We start from the raw sequence: 20,284 nt of genomic DNA on the forward strand, positions 1-20,284 counted from the left end.
CAGGATTGAGGTCGTGTCACCTATGGTTATTTAGGTGAGATGTAAGTCTCCAGTATCAACGGTGTTATATATAGAGTCTAGTCATCTCGTGGTCCGATCTTATACAAACTCATTGTACAGGACACCCCCGCTTGCATGTCTCTATATGAATGGTCAAAATCTACCATATGTAGTAGTTTACAACACTTGCAAACCTCTACAAAGTGGATCGTATCCGTAGTGTCACTAGGATCAGTTATCTCACCTTAATCCTTATACTACAAACCTATTTAGGTTATCACTTAAGGCATGATCCACTTGTATATCACATATACATGCTTAAGTTTACATAAATAACCATGGTACTTTGTTTATTGGATATGAGTAAATGCCAGAATGAAATAACAATTATTTTATTCATAAAACAATGTGTATAATTACAAGCAACGAGACTTCGGGAGAATTAGGTTACCAATCCCAACAATTACATCACAAAAATGTTGTTAATACATATGTTTACAAACTACAGGACCCTACGAGATTTAGGGCATCAACCCCAACAAATACAATCTTAGATCTTAGTTTATTGGTTTTATGGATTAATGCTACTAAATGTCAAATAAAATGCCTCAGATTTTATTAGACAAATAAATTATTTGTACATTACAATTACAAACTATAGAACCCACGAGATTTAAGACATCAACCCTAACAGTACTTACAGAGGATCTCCCAGCGTAGCTTCTTTCTTGGACTCCGCTTGTCGTCTTGACGAATCTCATCGCTTCGATCCTACTCTGGTTTAGCAATGCATACTAGTCTCTCTTAGGCTCGCTTCCCATTACGATTTTGTCATCTTTTTCTTTTAAGTCTTCTTCTTAGCCTTGACCTTGACTTTCTTTTTTTCTTTTTCTTTTTTTATTTGAATATTTAAGGGGCCATAGGGTGACATAACTAACCTTATTGATGATAAACCTTCCAAGCACCATTCTACTCATCTTCCCCCTCACCTTATTCCTCCGATGAGTCATCAATCCCTTCGATTTCGAAGTGAAACTCCCCCTCTTCTAGACGGTTCTTGCTCAGAAAACCTGCTATTCCACTTTCCATGTAGATACTCCAGAAATTGCTGGCCTAAAGTTTTTCTCTTTGGCAGGGTGTAGGATCAAGGCGTCCGCCACCTTCAACTAGATATGATGACCTAGCTACTGTTATTTCCTAAAGGGGTCGAATCCCGCAGCGGAAATGTGTTGTGTTATCACACCTTGCATCCAACGATTCGATCTTACATTAAACAAAATCGTTATACTAAATAGAATAAATAAACCCGTAAGTTAGTATGCTTCTAGGGAAAAGTGTTTGAACGGTTTTTGCCTTTGTAGATTCCCTAGTGCCATGAACAAGCCTCTCCAAGGTTCCAACGAACGAATCTCCAAACGGTTTTGATCACGAACACCTCCTTGAGCGATCTCGAACATTACCACGAGAGAAACCTCGTTATTCTCTAGGATTCTAATAAACGGATAAATGGTATCCAACTATTAGGAGAGGGAGAGGAAAATGGTGTTTTTGGAGAATTGAGAGAATTTATAACTTAGAGAAATTCTGCACAATAACACTAGAGATTGTTTATTGTCAGAGTTTCTCTATAACCAAAGTTGTGTAGGAATGTATATTTACAAATGACCATGGGAAGGTCTTTATATAAGGAAGTGTCTAGGATCTTTCCCAATATATTTTTCTTTCCTAATATATATTTTCCTTTTCTTTGATTAATTAAATAACTCTTATTTAATTAATTAGTCTATTTAATTAAATAACACTTATTTAATTTGCACAATTAAATAACACTTATTTAATTTTAATTTATACAATAATTAAATAACTATTTATACAGTAATCCCAATTTAATGTATATATTTAATTATCATATATATCACATGTATATGTGCAATACCTCTCTATTAATTAATTATTTATGAATCTAATTCACTTGAATCAATTAATTTGAATCTTATTCAAATATTACTTTCCAATTTAATTATATATCATATCCATAATTAATTATATATTAATTACATTAATATATGGTTTGCTTAAATTAATTATAACAATTCAAATAATCCCTTTTAAGTATCCTCTAATGAGCTAACGAGGAGATCTCGTGGACCTACAGATTAGAAGCTCCAACGATATGAGATTAATTGGTCAAACTCTTTAACAAGTTAATCAATATTCGTTAACTGTGGGTACACTCCACTAAAGCTTCACATGTGCACTATTCTCACTACAAATATTTCTGTCTCCACGGATATAGACTAATAACAACAAGTTAATCCTTAACGAATGTTCGTAACTCCAATTGGGTCAAATTACCGTTTTACCCTTGGGTTACCTCTGGCTTCTTAAGTATTAGTCAAATTACCGTTTTACCCTTGGGTTAATCTTTAACGAATGTTCCCTCCTTGAAGGTAGAGCTCTTTGTTCAAGTCCCAGAGACACCACTTAAGGGAACACTCCTCTACTTACCCTCAAGGAGGGAAAGAGTGAATTTCATCCTATATAATTAAGTTCCCAACTCCCTACTCGGTCTCGTCCTCAAAATGGTAGGCTTATTGGGTCGCGATCTGGCTACCCTCACCCATGCAAATCAAAGGACAATCTCTCGTGAACAGAAGTTCATAATATACTAAAGATTAAGACTAAGTCACTTAGGTCATCCTATTGAAATAGGAACCAAACTAGTCAACGGTGTTACATCTAGTGGTTACTATTTCGCAGTTCAGTCTTATGCAAACACTTCACATAGGATACCTCGACTCGCGTGTCACCACACAAATGTGTTGGATCGTTACATTTGTATGAAATACAAAGTAGAATTATGTCAAAATTCAAATAAATAGAGAAACGTCGTATCCATAGTATTACTAGGATAAAGTACTCAGCCTTATTCCTATACTAGACCCTTTAGGCTAAATCTTGAACATTAATCCCCATATGTCTTCATATACAGTTCAAGATTCATAAGACAACCTTGGATGTTAGTTTATTGGATTTAGGTTTATTAATACAAATTAGACAATAATACAAACAATAAAATTTATTGATTGAACATCTATAACTCTTTATTGCTAACGGTCAATTAATAACATTTACTATCTACGAGTTTTAGGGCATAAAACCCGACAAATCTCACTTGAATTAAAACTCTAGTTAGTGGGTGTTACACAATCAAAGGAGGGATTATTATAAATAAATACAATAAACTAGGGCATCCATATACCTATTATATTTCTCTCACTTGCTCTAGATTATCCAATGTACATATCTCGTAGACCTAGACCGTCTAGATGACCCTCATACACTTTAGTCGAGAAAGCCTTCGTAAATAAACCAGCAGTGGCTACTGCCCCACGTTTGTCACAAATTAGGGGCTGGGCAAGTCCATATTTGGAGCCATTCTGAATCACTTAGGAACTTTCTTAATCAAACTTCTTTCTTTTCTGCTTCACAAGTAGCCATGTACTCAGATTCCATAATGGAATTTGTAATGCATCCTTGCTTGGTGCTACACCACACTACAACTTCCCTGTTTAGGGTAAACACTGATTCTTACGTGGATTTCCCAGAATCCTTGTCAGTTTGGAAATCAAAGTTGGTGTATCCTCTAAAGATAAAATCCTTAGCTCCATACACTAGTTTGTAGTCCCTCATTCTTCTAACATACTTGAGGATGTTGTTAACCGTTGTTCGGTGGTCTCACCTTGGATTGGGCTGACACCTACTGACAATTTCCACTGCATAACAAATATCTGGCCTGGTGCAAAGCATATAAGGAATATATCCTCAACTTCTTGAGGTGTCTAAGAACACTATTCCTTAGAGTCAGTAAGGTACCATACATCATTCCCTAATGAGTAGGATATCATCCATATAAAGTATTAAAAAAGTTACTTTGTCTTTGATGATTTTCTTGTAGATACAAGGTTCATCAACATTCTGATCAAAAGATTTGATCGTTGTATCAAACCTAATGATCCAAAATCTGGATGCCTATTTCAACCCATAAATGGATCGATTCAGCTTGTAAATTTTTTGCTCCTGACTTTAGGCTACAAATCCCTCGGGCTAAGACATTTTCCTCAAGATTGTCATTCAGAAAAGTAGTCTTGACATCCATTTTTCATACCCCATATTCATAATATGTCACTATGGATAAGAGAATTCATTTAGACTTAAGCATAGCAACAGGGGAGAAAAATTTTCTCATAGTCAACCCCTTCCCTTTGGGTATCTCTATTTCTTTTGTAGATCCATTTACATCCTATGGGTTTGATCCCTTCAGGTAAATCTATAAGCTTCAAACTGAATTGGAGTACATGGACTCCATTTCAAGGTCCATGGCTTTGACCCATTGGTCTTTGTCTACATCATTCATTGCCTGTTTATAGGACATTCAATCCTCAATACCATTATCTGGTATGATAACCTGAGTTTCAGTAAACCCAAGTAACGGTCAGGTTGTATCAGAATCCTCCCACTGCGTCGAGGCATTATCAGTGATTGAGAAGAACGAGACTGACCTGAAGTGTTTTCTTCTTCATTAACTCTTGATGAAGGACCAACTTCATCAACAACCCTTATTGATTCTTCAGTAGTTTCATTTAATAATACTTTGCTACATGGTTTATGATCTCTCATGTGGTCTCTTTCTAAAAAACGTAGCATTAGTCGATATAGACACTTTATTTTTCTTGAGGATCAAAGAACAGACCACCTCTCGTTTCCTTAGGGTAACTCGAAAGGTGTTTTAGAAACACTCTTCGAGGGAACATTTTTCAAAATGTGAATTACAGTCTCCACTGCAAAATGAGTAAGGCAATTGAGTATAGCTCATCATAGAATGAATCAAATCTAATAAGGTTCTATTTCTCCTTTCTGATATACCATTCTGTTGAAGTATATCAGGTGCTAAGAGTTGGGATTGAATTCCACATTCTATCAAATAGTCCTGAAATTCTAAATCTATGTACTCTTCAACCTGATCAGATCGGAGTGTTTAAATTGTTTTACCTAATATGTTTTCACCTTCAGCCTTATACTCTTTGAACATTTTAAACGTTTCAGACTTATGTTCCATTAGGTATAAGTAACCATACCTCGAATAATCATCTATATAAGAGATGAAATATTTGTTCCCTCCTCTAGCCTTTACATTCATCGGACCAAAAAGATCTGAATGTATGAGCTCTAAGCACTCTTTGACTTTATAACCTTTTCTAGTAAATTGCACTTGTAAAGCATAAATCCAATAAACTAATGAACTATTGGCTATAGCATGAATACTTTAACCTTATGTGGAGATATAAAAGAGGATCATGTTTGAGTATATAGCCAAAACGGTCTATGAGTATAAGGATAGGGTTGAGTACCTTATTCTGGGGCTATAGATACAAACGATGTGATCACGAAATCGTTCACGTAGAAACATGCGAGTGGGGGCATCCTATGGAAAAGATGTTTGCATAAGACCGGACCACGAAATAGTCACTTTTCTTTATAACGACCGTTTACTGTTAAAACTGACTATTTCAATCTAATGACCTAAGGTAACTTGAGCTCAATCCTGAGCTAACTATGAACTCCTATTTACTCGAGATTATCCTTTAATCCGCGTGGGTGACAGTAGCTCAACAGCGTCGCTCAATAAGCCTCCCATTTTAGGGGTAAGACCGAGTAGATAGTTGGGGACATATTCCTACAAGATGGAATTCACTTCTACCCGTTTTAGAGTTAGAGATAGGTTCTTCCCTTAAATACTAACATTTAGTCTTGAACAAAGAGGCCCCACCCTCTCTATGACTGAGAGGGACTCGGTTTATTGGTAGGATCATAATCCAATTGTTTTAGTGGATCAGTGGAGAGTTAAGGAGCAAGATGTCTTACAAGGGTAAAACGGTAATTTTAACCCAGCTGATAATATGAACAATCTGTGAAAGATTGACTTACTGATCATGGTTAAATCAAGTGGATAGAAATATATCTATAGAAATGAGAGTGCAGCTACTGGGCTTTAGTGGAGTGACCCGGTAATTAACGAATATTGATTAATTATGTTAAAAGAGTTTAATCGATTAATCTCGAATCGTTGAAGCTCATGATCTATAGGTCCATTAGGCCCCCCTACTAGCTCATAAACAGACTAAACTTTAGAATAGCGTGATGAGAAAATTTGAAATGTTCAAATTCAATTTAAAGCAATTATTAATTATATACGATATAGTTAAACGTTTAAATATCGAATTAAACAAAATTGGAGAGTTGGAAAATATTTAAATATGATTTAAATATTAATTACATGAATAGAGATTCATGTTTGGAATATGTGTTTTATTAATTTGATATTTGATATTAAATTAATTAACGAATTAAATTGTTTAATTAATTATTAAGAATTAATTTTATTAATTTAGAATCAATTTTGTATAAAAATTTAATGATATTATATAATATTAATTATTGAATTAATATTTTTTAATTGTTTTTCATTTTTGGATTTTTATTTCAAATTATGAAAATTGAATATTAGATTCAATTCGAAATTAATAATGAAAAACACATAGTGGGGTTTTCCCACATGAAACACATAAAAATCCACTTGTTTGTGTTGGTAAGGTGTCAAGCCTTTATGCAATGAGATTGCATGCTATTTTTTAACAACATCCTTTTGCTTCAGCGGAAGGAAGACAAATTTTGATGAAAAAAATTTAGAGAGAAAGAGTTCTTTGTAGTTCTTGACACTAAGGTTGTGATTCTCTCAAAAAGAAAAATCCCTAAACTTAAGGCTCATTTTGGATCCACATCCAATCTAAGGTTCTGGAGGATAGTAGAGAAGATTAAATGGTGGTCTTCAAGGTGTTGGAGAGAAGATTCAAGCTGGAATTGAAGAAATTGAAAAGTTCTTCAAATGTAAGTTTTGAAACCCTATTATTCTTTAATATCCTTGCATGCTTTAGATCTAAAATTGATGTAATTAGAGTGCTTTAGATCCAAATTGCTTCCGCTCATTGATGGTCAACACCAACAACTAGTATTATAGCATATTTAAGCACTCAATTTATGTTAATTTTAGTTTGGTGAGTGTTTTTCATAAGTTGTATGAGATTGTGCTAATATGGATATTTTCACAGATTTTGCATTAGATTCCTCTTCAATTATGTAGTAACTATTGTAATTGGCTCTTTGTTTATGGGTCTTAATGTGTGATTAAGTGTTTGTAAGTTTATTAGAGCCAATAGAGTTGCAATTAAGTTGTAATTGAAGAAGATTTGAAGCAAGCTCAACAAATGGTTACAGTAGGAGTGGCTTCTGCCTCGCAGCGTTTCAACGCTACTTTTAAAGCATTGCAACGTTGTTCATTAGCCAACCCAGATCGCACATGTGTGCTACTGGCGGTCCAGGCAATTCGATTAGGTCGGTTTGACTCCTTCGGGTCCGGTTCAATAGGGTTTTGGCCGGTTCAGCCTAAATTCAAACCTTAGAGTCCAGTTCGAGTGATTTGGAGCGGATTCGAGATGGTTCGGGCAATCTAGTGGTGGTTCAAGGCATTTTATGATTATTATTATAATAATTTAGGTTGTTTGCTTGCTATATTAGTATGTGTTTAATTATTTATGCATTTTGAATGTATGTTATAATTAAATAAATCTTGTATGTGCATATAGTATGCAATGTAGATTTAAAATCCCACCATACGAAGCATGTAGCATGCATGAAAGTATGTTATAAATGGTTATAATATATAGAATCAATATGTTAGGGTTTCATATTTTTAATATAAATTATCATATTAAATTGTGAATGGCCTAATAAATGTTATGAATTTGAAGCATGTCTATATTTTATAAAGTGTTATAAAATCAATTAGACATTTAAAATCTATAACAAAGATAAGAAGCATGCTCACCTAGGGTTAACAAATATTAACTTGTTTTAAATAGGTAAACTAGGTTGTTATCTTATAAAACTATGGTTAGAAACTCACCCAGGCTAAAATCTTGTTTAAGGCTGGAGGTACTTAAGTTAACAGTTTATGGAACACTACCTGGGGATTTTAGTCAGTTCTTGAGCGTTGTTAACCCGATTTTATGAGCATGCGTGAGCGGTGTGAGGTAATAAAATGGTTTATCACTTAGACATCGTAGGTTAAATCCAAATATAAATGTTATACTTGAATAATCACCTAGACTTAGGATGTCTATTAGCCGAATATAGCTAAGTAAAGATTTACCCAAAACAAATAAGAAAACTTTAGTGGGAGATTAATAATATATGCGATATATTATTCTTAGCTCTTATGTCCTAAGAGTTCACACCTTGAGATTCATGCTCGACTTCGAGTTACTCTGGGAATGACCTCAATTCGGAAAGTGTTTGCATGGGTCAATAGCAAGGTGAATAGGGGAAGTAGTTCATAGTAAGTGGGTGAAGGATATGTATCAACGTATCCAACGGTCTCTTCCATTAGTTGGACCTTGAGATTCCTATGTTGCGCCTGCTTGTCATTTTTAGGTGACATAAGCTAGTCGTCTTTACAGCGGCTATCCCCTCGAAGGGTTGTAACATGGGATTCAGAACAACTTAAACTCTAGAAATGGATAGGATCTCTTAGATCCATTCCTAACCTTGACTCTCCAATTCAGAACCATCGTTGGGGCCGACCTTTGAGATCTAAAAATGGAGGGTTACACTTACAAGAGTTACTAAATGTTAGTATGTTATTGACTGAAAATGGTAACTAAATGACTAAAGGAATAAAAAGTTGTTCTGAAAATAGTATTTAGTCAATAATGTCTTGCTTTAATGAAGGAGTATCTGACTGGCACTCGATAGCATCTATTCTAACTCACTAAAGTATCGTTGCAAATAAATAATGAAATTTGGTTACATTATTACTTTTGCTAAAATTTGATTGAATTTAAAAGCATTTTTTTAATTAGAATTTGTTTAAATTTTTCAGTATGTCGAATTCTTATAAATTACTCACTTCCGATAAATTTAGCGGTCTTAATTTTTCAACATGGAAATCAAATATAAATGCAATACTAGCAGTTGATGATTTGAGGTTTGTTTTAACAGAGGAATTTTCTCCATCTCCTAGCACATCTGCAAATCAAAAGGTTTTGAATGCATATGACAAATGGATTAAGCCAAACGAAAAAGCTTGAGTCCACATCTTGACAAATATATTTGATATACTAGCTAAGAAATTTGATAGGGCACTACCACAAAGATGACCTCGGTATTCTCTAGATGAGAATCCAGGAGTGTGTGGGGCTCTGGCTATTTGGTGAGGGAAAAACCTTAATTGAAAGAGGAAGATGATTGAGCAGTGGGGAAAAGTTTTCTTAAACTTACAGAACAGTTCTGTAACCCTCAATGACGAAAAAGAAGAGATAAATCTAATAATCCCTCAACTTCCTATCTGCCACTAACGTGATGGTGAGAAAAGTGTAGGGAGAGAGCTACAACTCCCTCCCAAAAATAATTTTCAAAATTAAATAAATAAATAAATTTATTTATTTATTTAATAAGTAATTATATATATATTCATATAATAACTACCTTATCGTATAATATATATATATTAAACTATATGTTATATCAAATATAACATATAACCTATATTTTTAATATTGTATCATATACAACATAACCTACAGTTTCCTTTCTCTCTCCAATGGCTTTTAATACAAATCACATTTATATTAAATTTAACTGTATGAATTCAATTCATATTATTAATATTGGAATCATATTCAAATCTCTCATAAATAATTTATATTATAATGTATCAAATACGTTATAGTAATTATATCATATATAATTAGAATTAATTATATCACATATAATTAACTAATTTGAACAATTCAAATTAATCCAAAATTGATTCTCATTAAATCCAGTTGAGCTATCGAGGGGACCTTATGGACCTGTAATTAATTAAATTCTTTAATTAAATTATTCACCATTTCGCACAATAGGTATATTTTTGTGTCCAGTGGATATAACCAATCAACAGTATAATGACCCTTCACAAATTGCTCGTAAGTATAACTGGATCAAAATTACTGTTTTGCCCCTGTAGATACATCTAACTCCTTAAGTACCACCTCTAATGAACAATAAATCATAGTCCAACTATGACCAAACCCCTCTCAGGTCAGAAGAGGGTGTGGTACCACATTGTTCAAGCCCTGAAATTAGCCCATAAGGGAGCAATTTTTCTACTTGCCCCGAAAACGACGAAGGAGTGAATTCCTTTTTGTGTTGCTGTGTTCTCAGCTCCTCAATCAGACGAATCCCCAAAATGGTAGGCTTGTTAAGTCAGCGATCTGGCCACTCTCACCCATACAAATCAAAGGGTCGCCTTCATGGGCAGGAGTTCACAACTTACTCAGGATTCAGGTCATATTACCTATGGTCATCTTGGTGAAATGTAAGTCTCTATTATGAACGACATTATATAATAAGACTAAACATTTCATGGTCCGATCTTATACAAACTTCTTTGACTAAACATTTCATGGTCCGGTCTTATACAAACTTCTTTGTGTAGAATATCCTCGCTCACATGTCTCCACATGAATTATCATAATCAGATTATTTGTAGCATTTTACAACAACTATAACATCTACAAAGCAAACCATACTCATAGTGTCATCAGGATAAGGTATTCAGCCTTATCCATATACTACAGGCAATTTAGGTTATCACTTAAACATGATCCACCCATATGTCTCTACATACATGTTTAAGCTACAATATAACCTTAAATGTTAGTTTATTGGTTTGTGGTTAATGCAACTAATTTTGAACTAAAACATCACATATTTTATTACATAAATAAACTGTTTGTACAATACAATTACAAACTATAGAACCTTACAAGATTTAGGGCATCAACCCCAACAATCTTCCGCTTGACCTAAAGCTAGTGAAGTGTACAATGTAAAAGTAAAACTAAAATATAAAGTACACTAATCAATAAACTAGGACACAACACGCTTAATACAAATCTCCCACTTGCCCTAGTCTAAACGTAGACTCATACTCTGCAGGTGACCCTCAAACACCTTAGTCGTGAGAGCCTTTGTAAATAGATCAACAATGTTGTGCTCCGAAACTATCTGCGTGATGATCATATTCCCTCGATGCAAAATCTCTCGAATGAGATGATACTTCCGTTTTATGTATTTCTTGCACTTGTGACTCCTAGGCTCTCGGGGATTAGCCACATCACCTCTATTATCACGATAAAGTGTGATGGGCTTTGACATGTCTAACGACTTCCAAATCAGTCAATAGTTTCCCAAGCCAACCAACTTCCTTAGCAGCTTCACAAGCCACTACATACTCAGCCTCCATGTTAGAGTCAATAATGCACCCTTTCTTGGTTCTCCTCTAAACTATTGCCCCTTCGTTAAGAGTGAGCACTGATCTTGTTGTGGATTTCCTAGAAACCTTATCAGTATGAAAATCAGAGTCCGTATATCCTGTAAGGATTAGATCCTTATAACCATACACAAGCATGTAGTCCCCGTTCTCCTTAGATACTTGACGATATTCTTAATGGTGGTCTAGTGATCATATCCTGGATTAGACTGATATCTACTAACTATCCCCACCGCATATCAGATATCAGGTCGAGTACATAACATCACATACATTAGGCTACCAACAGCCGATGCATAGGGGATCCATCTTATTTCCTCAAACTCTTGAAGTGTCTGAGGACACTATTCCCTAAACAATATAACTCCATGCCTAAAAGGTAATAAACCTTTTCTTGGAGTTATGCATCGAATACTTAACAAGCATCTTGTCAATGTATGATGCTTGGGACAGAGCCATTTTTTTGTTCTTTCGATCTCTAAAGATTAGAGTTCTTAGAACAAAATGAGCCTCTTTCAAATCTTTCATTTAGAATTGGGTCGCTAGCCAGTTTTTAACTTGAGTCAATAGACCTACATCATTCCCAATGAGTAAGATATCGTTTAGATATAACACTAGGAAAGCCAATGAACTATTGATAATGCTCTTATATACACAAGGCTCATCAACATTTTGATCAAAACTATAAGATTTGGTTGCAGTATCAAACCTTATGTTCCAAGATCGAGAAGCTTGCTTCAATCCATAAATGGACCGATTAAGCCTGAAAATCTTTCACTCTTAACCTTGGGTTATGAATCCCTAAAGCTGATCTATATTAATGGTCTCCTCAAGATTGCCATTCAGAAAGGCAATCTTGACATCCATTTGCCAAATCTCATAGTCATAATATGAGGGAATGGATGGGAGGATTCTAATAGACTTCAGCATGGAAGCTGGTGAGAAAGTCTCCTCATAGTCGACTCCCTCAACTTGGGTATAACCCTTTCCCACTAATTTAGCCATAAAGGTTTGCACCTTCCCATCAACACCTCATTTTCTTTTGTAGATCCATCTGTAACCTATAGGTTTAACCCCATCAGGTAGATCTACAAGATCCCAAACCAAATTGAAGTACATCAACTCCATTTCGAGATCCATAGTTTTGATCCATTTATCTTTGTCAACATCTTTCATTACCTTCTTATAAGACAATGGATCCTCAAACCCATGTAACAAACAAGTGGGTTCATAACCCTTCCACTGCATCGAGGCTCCCTCAACATTTGAGGTGGATTTGACATACTAAATGATCCAACTTCAAAAACTCTTATTGAGGTGTTGGGTTCTTTAACAACTCTTGTTGAGGGTTCAGTAGATTCCTTGAAAAGTTCATTCAACACAACCTTATTGTCGGGCTTGTGCTACCTTATGTGGTCTTTTTCCAGAAAAGTAGCATTTGTCGATACAAATACTTTATTTTTTGAAGAAGTAACCACCTCTCGTTCCTTTCAGGTACCTTACAAATAGGCACCATTTTGAATAAGGTTCCAGTTTTTTAGGATTTGCCTCAAGCACGTGTTGGGGAGCCCTAGATTCTGAAATGACATAAACTAGCTTTACGACCATTCCATAATTCCAAAGGTGTTTTAGTAACACTCTTAGATGGAACATAGTTTAAAATGTACATTGCAGTAGGTATTGCATAATCACAAAATGAATCAGATAAGGAAGCATAACTCATCATAGACCGAACCATGTCCAACAGGGTTCGATTTCTCCTTTTTGATATACCATTCTATTGAGGTGTATTGGGTGCTAAAAGTTGGGATACAATTATATGTTCTATCAAATAGTTTTGGAATGTTAGATCCAAAAACTCTCCACCTCAATCAAATCGAAATGTCTTAATTGTTTTATTTAATGCATTTTCAACTTCTTCCTTAAACTCTTTGAACTTTTCAAAGGATTCAGACTTATGTTGCATTAAATAAACATACCCATATCTTGAATAATCATCAATAAAGGTGATGAAATATTCAAACCCTTCTCTTGCTTTTATGTTCATCAGAATACAGAGGTCTAAATGTACTAGCTCTAAAGGTTTTTTGGCCCTGTGACCTTTTCCAGTAAAAGGTTATTTAGTCATTTTGCCTTCAAGGCATGACTCATACACAGGTAAAGAATTCTCTTCTAACTCGCTTAGAAGTCCATTCTCCATCAACATCTCAATTCTATTGAGATTGATGTGTCCTAATCTCAGGTGCCAAAGTTGGACATTGATAACTATAAGTTATTTTATCTATATCATTTAAAATAATAAGAAAAAGCTTTAAAAATACGACATTTTTGTTAAAGCATTCATATAAGTAATCAAAGTATGCGATCATACATCTTCAACGCTAATCTATCTGAATTTTGAGCTAATGTCATTGTTTTAATGCAGAACGCCCATTGATGCGGTCAAATAAGAAATATTAGAGACAACACATGATCACATAACTAGTTAAGTCGGTAACATTAGGCGATGAAGCATGATATGACATGGGCAGTGGAAGTCAAATCACAGATTGAGTTGGTGGCTGACAAGAGAACTTTGTTGAAGGTTCAATGAACTTTTAATGCATTGCAGGCAACGCATCAGGGTATGGAATTTAATGCACCTTATCAGCACAATCATGAGTGAGAGAAGAGAAGTCATCCTCAAACGCCTATAAATACCCATGCAATCACCATGAAAGAATATATACCTGAGACACCTAATTTCTGAGAAGAAAACTCTATCAGAAATCCTTCTCGTTCAGCCATAAAAACACCCTAGTGAGAGCTTAGGTATCTTGTTGAAGAAAAAGAGCTCCCTTGTTCAGTATTTACAGTGAAGCAGTCTTCATTAGAGCCAGAGGAAGCAAGACATTACGTACCATAACTTGATTGTTTATCCCTTTCTTTATTATGGGGATACTATTTAGTCAAGAATGTCTTGCTATAGTATCGTTGCAAAAATAATCTTGGATACATTATTGCTTTGCTAAAAAATGATTGGGTTTAAAAAGAAATTCACTAATAAAATTTGTTTATATTTTCAGAATGACAAGTTCTTAGTACAATTGTTGCCATCTGATAAACTTACTGGGGATAACTCTGCCACATGGAAATCAAACCTAAATACTACACTGGTGATAGATGACCCACGATTCGTTTTAACAGAGGAGTGTCCTCCCGTTCCTAGCTCAAATGCAAACCAAAATGTTTGGGATGCATACGACAGATGGATCAGGACTAACGACAAAGCCCTTACCTATATTCTTGCCAGCATATCTAATGTATTGACGAAGAAACATGAGAGCATAAGTACTACTAGGCAGATCATGGAGTCTCTGCGTGGGATGTCTAAACATCTGTCCTTTTCCCTGAGGCATGATGCTATCAAATATGTTTACAACTGCCATATGAAAGAAAGGGCTCTATTAGAGAACATGTCCTGGACATGATGGTCCATTTCAACGTGGCAGAAGTAAACGGTGTTGTCATTGATGAGAAGAGTCGGTTTTATTCTTGAATCTCTTCCGAAGAGTTTTTTTGTTTGCAATTATGTACAAACGCACTTATGAATAAAATAGAGTATAACTTGACTACTCTACTCAATGAGCTACAGGCTTACCAGACCATGATGAGAGCAAAAGGTCTAGAATTAGAGGTAAATGTTACCATTATAGAGAAAATAGAATCGTTCTCTAAAAAGCCTGATATTGCTTCTTCTTCACCGAGTAAGAGTATTCCAATCAAGAAGTACAAGAGGAGAGAGAAGAAGAAACCTGCTAGCAGAAAAGGCAAGGCAAATGTTGCAGATAAAGGAAAATGTTTCCACTGCAGTGAAGAAGGGCACTGGAAGAGAAACTGCCCTCAACGCCTTGTAGAGAAAAGAGCAGATTGCTTGTTGTACTTTAGTTGCCCAGTTTCACAATCCCTATAGACATCTATCATGCAGTGTAGGAATAAGTTAGTTTTTTTTAGAAAATGGGGAAAAACTGTGGGAGATGGTTAGTTGTTGTTGAAAAGATAATCTTGTTTTTGTTATTGTAAAGTTATTTTATAGCAACTTATGTTAGAACCAACTTAGTTAAAAGCCATTTGCAAATATTTAGATATTTAAAACGGATAGAAATCAATAAAGACACAGTTATTGAACCTAAGTGATAAGTTTAGAACATTTGAAAAGTTCAAAGTGTACAAAACTTGTTAGGTAAAGAAAACCGAAATACTTCGATTGGATCAAATTATAGAAAGTTTGAGATTTCTAGGACTATTTGATAGAATATGAAATCCAGTAAAAAAAAATTCTACTCCTAGTTGCCTTAATTGTTTATGAACATCATTTCAATTTTAAGATATTTTTGAAAATCCATATGAAACGGAGAACTCATAAAAGTTGTTTATGATATGTCAAAATTGTTTACATAGTTCAGAAATCTGAAAAGATAGATATAAGTGTTAATATCGAACCCTTAAGTGTTGGAATATTGTTCGAAAGGCATGCCTATCTATAACAAGCCAAAAGAAGAATTTTTCCATGTAAATGAAAATTAAGTGTTTGTATTGACACTTAAGTGTTTCAAATTTTTTGGAAAAATATATGAGATCACCATGTATTATTTGTTTCCATAAAAGCTTGCATATATCAATAAAGAGTTATTGATCAAAATAGACACTGTAAACAAAAGTTGTTTTGGACAGGTAAAATACATCTTACTCAAAAGTTGAGAGTACCTCGATGCAATGGGAGGAATGTATGACTTCCTAGCCATTATTGAGAAACAAGAGTTGTGAAAATAAGATACATTCCCTAAATAGTTTACTAAGAAGTCCATAGTATACTAACATGTTTACAACGATTCTCTCGGCTAAAGTGTTTGAGAATCTCCTAGTAAGACTAGGACTATGAGGTATATAACCTAGGGCAAGTGGGAGAAAAAAACCCATGAGTATGTGATGCCCTAGTTTATTACATTTCTCTGTAAAACTCAAAAACTCAACATTATGTGTTAACGCTGGAGTTTTAGTCCAAGTAGGAGTTTGTTGGGTTTTATGTCTTAAAACTCATGGTTTGTAAACAATAAAACTTATTCTAAAATATGAATAAAGTTGATATTGAATATATGAATTGTTTATTTCGTTTTAGAAATAAATCCAATAAAATAGAAGATCCATAACTCTTACGTGAATACTTGAACTTTATATAGAGACAAAAAAGTGGATCGAGTTCGAGTAAATAGTCAAAATGATCTATAGTATATAAATAAGATTGGGTGCCTTATTCTGGTAATACTATTGGATGCGGCCACTCTATAGTTGTTACAAGGAGTTGTAAAGTGCTACAGATGAAGTTAGTTTACGTCACTTTTGGATTTGGGGATGTCCAGCACATGTATTGGTACAGAACCCGAAGAAACTGGATTGTCGTTCAAAAGTATGCCATTTATAAAATACCCCCAAAGAGACAAAATATAGTAATTTTATGATCCTCAAGATGACAAAGTATTTGTATTGACAAATGCAACATTCTTAGAGGAAGACCACATAAAGAATCATCAACCTTGCAGTAAGCTAGTGCTAAATGAAATGTCCACAAAAACTATAGAAAAATCAACAAGGATTGTTGATCAAGTTGGTCCTTCGACAAGAGTTGATGAAATTGGTTCGTCACATCCTTCGCAAGAGTTGAGAGTGCCTCGACATAATGGAAGGATTGTTCAACAACCTGATCGTTACATGGGTTTGATAGAAACTCAGGTTGTCGTACCAGATGATGGCTTAGGGGATCTATTGACCTCTAAACAAGCAATGAAAGATGTGGATCGAGACCAATGGATAAAAGCCATGGACCTCAAAATGAAGTCTATGTACTTCAATTCAGCCTAGAAACTTGTAGATCAATCAAATGGGATAAAACCTACTGGTTGCAAATGGATCTACAAGAGAAAACGAGACCAAGCTGGTAAGGTATGGACCTACAAAGCGACTTACCCATTCAGTGACTTTGGCACTGGACGTTCCAAAAATGGGGTACTATCGGGTCGGGTGAATTCAATAATAGAGGCCTGTTGGCATTCCAGCCTTCCTTCTCCTTTCAGGGCCTACCCGAAAGAGAATCAGTGTTTCTTGGTCGTGAATATCTAAATAGGACGAACCGCCCCGTGGTTTGCTTCGGAACAAAACAATTAGAATTAGGCTCGTTGAACTGGAATGTGTATTATCCATATAGGGGATCTTTCAATGGAGAAGATCCGTCGACCTAAGACGAAGAGAGGGGTCTAAATAATAAATCCTTTTTTCTGTCGTTAAGGTGGAGAACTGAACCAAGAATTCTCTTTCTTTATCATCAATCGAATCACTGTTCGAGACCCAGGATTCTATTTTATCATCAATCCAATCCCAATCACCGTTCACATTTTTTCTTTTTCTTATCAATGAATATATCTCTTTACTTGTATGCTTAGATGTCTCGTATTTCTCGAAAAAGCGATTCGATTGATGGGATTTGGTATGATACTTATGAGATCGATGAGATTGATATTCCAATCTTTCTTCTTCGAACGTATTGATTTGACCCCATAAGCGGGACCGCCACCCCATAGCATGTTGCCACCAGAAGCAGAACCCCATATTTCTTCTAGATTAGACTCGTAGCAAAAGGGTTTACCCAAAGAGGGGGGATAGACTATGAAGAAACCTTTTCTCCAGTTTCCATGATTAAATCAATTAGAATACTCTTACCCATTGTTGTCTTTTTTATGATTACAAAATATGAAAAATAGATGTCAAGATAGCTTTTCTGAATTTCTATCTTGAAGAGAGTATCTATATGTCTCAACCAAAGAGGTTTATAGAGTAGGGTCAAGAGCAAAAGGTTTGCAAGCTCAATAGATCCATTTATGGGTTGAAGCAAGCATCTCGATCCTGGAATATGAGATTTGACACTGTGATAAAATCTTATGGTTTTGAACAGTTGACAAACCTTGTGTTTACAAGAAAATTGTCAATAAAACTATAGCTTTTTGGTATTATATGTTGATTATATTCTACTCATTGGAAATGAGGTAGAATTCATGGCTGACGTAAAGAAATGGCTGAAGTCACAATTCTAAATGAAGAACTTGAGAGATGCATAGTTTGTTCTTGGAATCCAAATAGTTCGTAATCGCAAGAGCATAACGCTAGCGTTATCTAGGCATCTTATATAGACAAGATGTTGTCTAGATATAAAATTCAAAATTTCAAGAAAGGTTTGTTACCTTTTAGGCATGGAATTCATTTGTCTAAAGAACAATGTCCTAGGACACCTCAAGAAGTTGAGGTTATGAAACGAATTCTTTATGCATTAGAAGTTGGAAGTTTGATGTATGCCATGTTGTGTAAACACCCAGACATATGCTTCGCAGTTGGAATAGTCAGTAGATATCAGTCTAATCCTGGATATGATCATTGGATTGTCGTTAAGAATATTCTCAAGTATCTTTGGAGAACAAGAGACTATATGCTCATGTATGGTTCTAAGGATTTGATCCTTATTGGATACACTGATTCTAATTTTCAGACTGATGTTGATTCCAGGAAATCTACTTCAGGATCATTATCCACTCTAAATATAGAAGCTATAGTATGAATGAGTATAAAAAAAGTTGTATTGCTGACTTTACCATGGAAGCGGATTATGTAGCTCTATGTGAAGCAACCAAAGAAGTAGTATGACTAAGAAATTAATTTGAACCTATGTTTGCATGCAACTCTTGATTTTAGATTTTATTCTATTTAATTAAACTTATAACTATTATAAAATGTTGAAATTATCAAAACCTTGATCAAATATAACCATTGTATATATCTAAATAATGTCATGCTCAATGCAAAGTTTATTTTTATCTAATAAAATAACATTTATAATTATCATCCATAAAAATAAATATATAACTTTCTTTTCATTAAACAATATGACAATTACATTATCACTAATGAAATCAATTCACATGCTATCATATTATATAGCAATTATATTCTAGTAAGATGCATGAGCATGCTTAACTAATCATGCAACCACAATATAACACTTATATTAAATGGATGCATGAAACATGTTTATCCTAAGGTGGGATTTTATATCTATATGACATACAATATGCAACATATCAATCGTATAATTTAAACATAATCTAGATTTTAGAAATTTTTAAAAGAAAATAGGAAAAAAAACTACTTCTATTCGACAGTGACGACGGATAAACCAGAAATCAAAATGACAATCCAATCGTTCAAAACGAGAACCTATGTATCTTAAACGTACTGACCAAATTTCAGTACAATCCAACGGTTAGAACTTTAGTAATCTAAAAATTCTGAAAGTTGTCCCTGAAAAATCGAACTGCATTATTTCTCTCTGTTTTTTCGTGTTTTGCCTTTGTTTTTTTAGGTTCTTTTCATAACAACTTTTTTCCATGAACGACACGAACTTACAGACTTGATTTACAGTAAAATTATCAACAAACAAAAAAAAAAAGGGCCCTTACATGATCAAATCAAGTAAAATATGCCTTATGCCAAATACTGAGAACATCTATTAAGTCAAAAAAATACCCAAATGAAATTTACAGTGCTCATCTCGTGAAAATAGGCCGAAAAAGCATCCACCATGTTCTTTATTTTTTGTTTCTAAAAATAAAAAATTAAAATTGCAAGAATTGGCTCTAATACCAATTGAAGGGAATCAGATTCCCATGAAAGCATATGATCACCTTGCATTTTGAAAAATGATTTTATAAAACATAAAAATAGTGAACTAATTCACACAAAATAGGATAAACATTCAAATAAGCCTAA

At 34.4% G+C, this 20,284-nt stretch overlaps 1 long non-coding RNA gene across 1 annotated transcript; it reads left to right on the top strand.

The window, feature by feature from the left end:
* The first annotated feature begins 5,694 nt into the window (after window positions 1-5,694).
* Window positions 5,695-17,721, top strand: LOC120074721. The gene is made up of 3 exons (XR_005481048.1): window positions 5,695-5,705; window positions 16,715-16,719; window positions 17,430-17,721. It is a non-coding gene; the product is annotated as an uncharacterized LOC120074721 (long non-coding RNA).
* Window positions 17,722-20,284: the final 2,563 nt, after the last annotated feature.

The sequence above is a fragment of the Benincasa hispida genome, chromosome 3, assembly GCF_009727055.1.
Source record: "Benincasa hispida cultivar B227 chromosome 3, ASM972705v1, whole genome shotgun sequence".
Classification (NCBI taxonomy): Eukaryota; Viridiplantae; Streptophyta; class Magnoliopsida; order Cucurbitales; family Cucurbitaceae; genus Benincasa; species Benincasa hispida.